We start from the raw sequence: 6,097 nt of genomic DNA on the forward strand, positions 1-6,097 counted from the left end.
GGTGCAGGTAGAGCCACTACATCCCTTTTCCAAAATGCAGACACAGACAGGTTTTCCTGCTAGGATCCCCTAAGAATAATAAGATTTGTACTTCAGAAAGCCTCATCTCCAAAAAAAAAAGAGCTGAAAATCTGAATGGATGGCGAATATCTTAAATAATATACATAAAACTGTGCGTCTGCACTTAGAAGATGGTTTTTGAGAATTCTGTAGAGGCGCAATTAAGTGAGGTTTTTTTTAATACAGATTTAAATTAAGATTTTGCTCCATATTACCTGGTAGTTTCTCACTTGAACTTGAGTAAAACACATAATCAAAGTGCTACTAAATCATCACTCACGGCTCACTGATGTAAGTCTGCATTTGGGTCTCAAAATTAAAATAGGAAAAGACAAAAATACACGAGGCATATTATTTTCTCTATTAATTTTAAATGTTACAAACAATATCTTTGCTCTTACAAAACAGCCTTTTAGGCAACTGAACTAATTTTAGAGCATCTCTATGCAAATGTGCTGCTGAAATCACACCTTAAATACAAGTCACCCTTCAGTCTGGAGACTCAAAGAACAATTTCATCAGCAAATGGTTTTGTTGGGAGCACCAGTGAGTAATTGCAGGGCCCTGGTGGTGCTGTGCTGGGACACTTTCAGCTCCTCACACAATTTATTGTCACACCTGCACAGGCTGAGGGGGATGTCCCAAAGCAGGACTTTTGTCCTTCCTACAGCTGCATTCAGCACTGTCAATGCCATCTTGTTCCCTCAAGATGTAAGATTGGGAGGACAGATGGCAAAGAGTGCAGAGTAAACAGAATAAATCAGTTTGTTTGGCAGCTGGGTGAGGAGTTTTATACTCCAGTGGCTGTTTTGAAACCCAAGACAAAAGGTGCTCCATGTACTGCTGAAATGTCCATGCTCTGCTCCTCCAATGCCTAAAGTGAACTGAACAAGTAAAAATTGACTTAGGAGGTCACAGAAACATTGAGAGGAAGGAGCAAGTGCTTTAAACAGAGTTACTGCTGCAGTTCTCCAGAACAGGAATTCCCAATGGTGCAGATTGCTGAAGTTTAGAGGGTGACACAGCCCTGCTCTGACACCTGTCCTCCCACACTGCCACTCAGGTACAGCACACAGGGACATTCCCATGTCCTCTTGCCAAATCCACCTCTGCCAGCATGTCTACAAGCAAAGAAATTTCAAAATAAAGCCCAGCATGTGACAGGTTGGCTCATTTGCTTAGGAAATGTCATTTTTCCCATTTGATGCACAGTTGAGGAATGATCCCACTTGCAAAGGGAAGGCAATTGCTCAACCCAGCACACTCTGGCAATTTTCACATAATTAGCAGAATACATTTAGTCTGAACCTTCTTCTGATGAATTCAGTCACACCTGTTTATGTGAAATCAATTAAGAGACCTTAATCTTCTTAGACAGTTTCCAGCACTCCATCCACAGGTTCAGGCCTGTTTCTCGTATTGCGAAGTTTGAGTTATATTAAAAAAGAAACAATTATCCTATAAACACAAAGACCTCAATTATACCTTAATAATTAAACCCAGTTACACTTTTAGTCTGCAGCCTCTTGGTGGCCAGCCGCAGATCAGTGCAGCCCATTCTGCCTCAGAGAGGGGAAGGGGGAGCAGAAAAAGCCCGAAGGAGGTCAGCAGAACACATTCCTGTGCCTGGATTGCTCAGGACTTGTGCCCTGACGTCAGGGATCTCAGCTCAGGGGTCATCCGAGGAAAGGAAGCCCAGGCTACCTCCCCAGAGCATCCAAAATCCCCCTTCTTACAGAAGAATTTTTTTGGGGAAGGATTTAATTTCACCTCACTTCAGGCATGTCCCTAAAATAGACATTGACAGCAAGGCAGATGATTCATCCTTCAGAAATGCCTGCATTTCCTCACTACAGAGGCTCAGGTCAGGTATCCAGAGCTGGAGGAAATCCCACCTTTAGTGAAGATGTACAAACAGCACTTGTACATATTGATATACTTGATATTTAGTGAGGGAACAAGGTGCACCAGTCCCTGCTCACCTCTGCAGTCAGAAGTTACCTGACTAGCTGAAGCTAAAAAAAGAATAGTGTTCCATTCTCCACTGGGCATAGTTTGTGGTTTATGGCATGAGGCAGAGTTTTCTGCCAAAGGAGAATTTAAATCTCACATCTGTGTTTGTTTCTTGGATCTGCTATGCTGGCAAGTGAGTCATCCTGAGAAATCTTAAATTACTTTTCATCATACATCTAACATCATAAAAAGCATTGAATTAGTGTCCAGAAATAGTTCAAATTGCAGTAGGAGCAAGAAGTCTGAGCACTCTCACAGATTATCTCGTGGGATTCACATGAAAGGAGCTGGGAGCACCTTGAAGGTTTTAGAGCAAAACCTCTGCTCAGCCTACAGAGCTGCACAAAACTGCTTTGAGGTGAAACAAAACCAATGCAAATCAACAGCTTCAGCCAAGGAAACCCCGACATTTAGCGTGTGGCATGTGTGACAACTGACCCATTCCCTGAGACCTGGGAAGCTGAGGTCCTGCTCACTGCAAATTCAGAGTTTCTCTTGCAGTTGCACACATGCTGCCTTTCCAGCCACGTTCATTACACTGTTTTTAGAAGGTGGATGAGAGAAAGGAGGAAGAAAAAATATAAAGCTCCCTTTTTCCCCTCAGCCCTTTCTAGGGAAAACATCAAGTAGCAGCTAAAATCTGTTTGAGATCAACTTTTGTTTTATAAACTTTGGGTTTCATTCTAATTGTTAGGGAGACACATAATAACTGGCTTTAGCATAATTTTCTTTGGACTATCTCCCCTAAGCCACAATTAATGTAAATACCAGTGTCTTGTTAGTAATTTCCTTTCATTGGTAAGGGCTGAAATGCAATGATCCGACCACAAATCACAAAGCAAATAAGCTTGCAGTGCTGCTCAGGCTGGTGGGGATTATGCAGTTTGTACAGGAAGAGTTGATAAGGGAGATGATCTGTGAGCAGAATTCCTGGACTGCTTGGAAGGGTTTTCTTGCATGACAAAGGAGGAGCTCCCACATCCTCCTGAGCAGTGCAGGCTGCAGCTTGCAGGGGCACTTGGACATAAAGGGTGAAAAAGCAGAGTCAGGAGTGGGTGTGGGGTCAGAGACCAGGTTATGGACTCAGTGCACAAACCTGGGGGATTTACTCCTCTCCTGCTCTTCATGAAGGTCCTGAAGGGCCTCTAGTGATGGACAACACACACCCACAGCAGCAGATGAGAACCAACCTCTCTGTGTCTGTTCTCGGTGCCAGGAGACCCCTGGTGAAGAACTTCACCCTTGGTGAAGAACCACCACCACCTCTGGGCATGCACAGCCCTCAATCTTTCTAGTTTTGCTGTCACTACACATCTGTTTTACCCTTCACTTGCTGGCATACAAAACCACAGGTATTTTAATGCCCTGTTTTCATTTTATAAATGGATATTTTGTTTCACAGCCAAAAATACATATCTCCAGTCAAACATCCAAATAACTGAAGCAGGTTTCAGTCAAAACCCCTCTTTACCAAATCACCTTTTCTCTACCAGTCACAGACAGAGATGCTACTAAAATACGCAACATTAGAAGATGCTTTCCAGAGAAAAAAATAGATTCCTTGCCTGAAATACAATTGGTACAAGCACAGCAGAACAAAATCTGGCTGCAGGACCAGTTTGGTGTTGCAGGACCATTCCCTGCACCACACAGCAGGGACAGGTTTCCAGCACAGCCTTGCCTTCAGAAAACCACAGCCAACATCACTCTGACCAAGCAGCAATCCCAGGGTTTAGCTTGGCATTTTGTGAAGGGAACAGCTCAATCCCAGCTCTTCCATGCTGCTCTATCAATTAACTTCTCCAAAGCACAAAGCCATCACTTACCAGCAGGCCAGAGCTGTCATTCTCCCAGCAGGGCCTCAGGAGGCTCTCTCCTGGCAGGAAAAGCCATCAGCTGCAAGGAAGAAGATGGAGGGATAATTAAATTAATCCCTTTGCCTTCCTAAGCAAGTCAAGTATCATCCTTCCATATCTGACATCGTGCAGTTTAGACTCTCTTCAGGGTGAGATGCAAAATAGACACAGTAGCTGGTTTTCAGTGATAAGAAAGGTACACGCCAAGGGGAGAAACAATTTGCTTGCGGCTGTGCAAGGCTTTTGGACATGAGGAAATGAGTGCACAGCTGGATTTTAGGCTGCTCCAGTTTTCTGCCAAATTTCTGGGCGCTCTAGCACTGATCCCTGCGCTTGCTGTGCTGGTGGAAGGAAAACTTGCTTCCCAAAGTGAGGGGCTGGGTTATTGTGCCACAGTCACAGCCAGCTCGGGTGTTTGTGCTGCAAACAGTGGAGACCTCCATCACTCCTCAGAGGCAGCACCTAATCCCTGCACCACATTTTCCTGTAGGAACTTCCCAGTACTGCCTTTGCTCATCTCTACAATGGATGGTTTTGAGAGGCCCAAGCTACTTTGCAAGGATCCCAAAACACGTTTGAATTTGTTTTCCCAGTCACGAAGGGCTGGCACATCCCTTCCCAGTCCCACAGCACCTTGGCACAAGGAAAATACAGGGAAAAAAATCCATAAAACCCCCACTAAAACTCCACACCAACTTGGAAGTAGACAGCATCTCAAGAACTGATCAGATATATGTGGATGCAAACACAGAGATAATGATTTATCATCTTGTGTATTCTTACATCCCCTTTCCCTTCCTGTTTTCCTCTAGGCTGTTTCTGTATTCTAGCTCCAATTTCCACTCTGAGTTTTCATTGTGCTCCTGGTGTAAGAGCCACCCATCCCTTCCCATCTCGTTCCTGCCATCCCTTTGGAAATGCCCATGGATGATTTGCCAAGGCCTGAGACCTCGCTGGGGTCCATTTCTCAGCAGGACGCTCCTCCAGCTCCCCGTTGGTTGATCCAAATCACTCTGAATTTTATTGCCCTTCTTTGTATTGCCTGACTCCCTGACCCTGTAGTTTATGGTTAGTCCAATCTTTGTGTTCCCATCTGAAGACACTTCTCAGCTAAGCTCAGATTCGAGCCTGTTAGAGCTGCTGATACAAGAGGAGCTCCCTAAGAAATCCTGAAGGGTGGGACTGGGAATACAGCACTGGAGCAATAAGCTCGTTCCCAACAAACATGATCAAAATGATGGATCTTGCCAAAAGTGCCCGTTGCCCAATTTTTGTTCTTACCCAGCTACAGGGTTCCCTTCACACCCTTTAATTACTCACACCTTCCTTAAGGAGCACGGCTCAAACAAACAAACAGGGGGGGAAAAAAGTTACAACAACGTAGCATGATCTTGACATCCAAGATGTCAGAACCATTTTAAACCCCTTTATTGCAGAATGATGTCTTTTGTGCTTAGAGGCATGCTTGCTATTCATAGATCCACTGCTCAGCTGTTCCAGTTTTTAGTTCTGCATAAATGCCCACTCATTATGTCCAGAGGGTTTTGCCTGTAGCTTTGTGTTTGTAGCCTTGAGGCAAATGTCTTGATGGCTTAGGGAACTCGTAGGGAATGACCAAATAACATCGGATTTTCCACAGCAACGAAGCCATTATGGGACAGCATTTCTATGTAACAGCACCCTTCAGTGTGCAATCATTATAACTAAGGATTTAACCGGGCTCTGGGGACACAACAAAAATCACTTTGAAGCCAAAAAATCCACAGTGAAATCTTAAGCATTCGATTTCTGAAATGCTTGAGTCAGGCAGCTTTGTCAGATACAGTAAAACCAAGTGAAGGGGAAGGAGTTTTATGCACATCTTAAGAATGAATCCAAGTGTTTGGACCTGTGCATGCAGAGCTGGGAGTGCAGCTTTCCTTGTGCATTCCTTGCACACAGAGTTCCCTGCAGCTGCATCTGGAGCCATCATAAGCACACACACACAGCCCTGGTTAACACTTTTAGCCACAGAATTGTAGCTATGGCTGAAAATTCAGAGTGTGTACCTCTCAGTTTTGAGGGAAATCTGGTTGGACTGTAGGAGATTACACAGCCCAGGGCATCCAGCCCCTGAAGCCTGGCCCATTTCTGCTGTGGTGCTCCCCACACACTGAGCAAGGGATTTA

Source organism: Geospiza fortis, unplaced genomic scaffold (assembly GCF_000277835.1).
Source record: "Geospiza fortis unplaced genomic scaffold, GeoFor_1.0 scaffold361, whole genome shotgun sequence".
NCBI classification, from domain to species: domain Eukaryota; kingdom Metazoa; phylum Chordata; class Aves; order Passeriformes; family Thraupidae; genus Geospiza; species Geospiza fortis.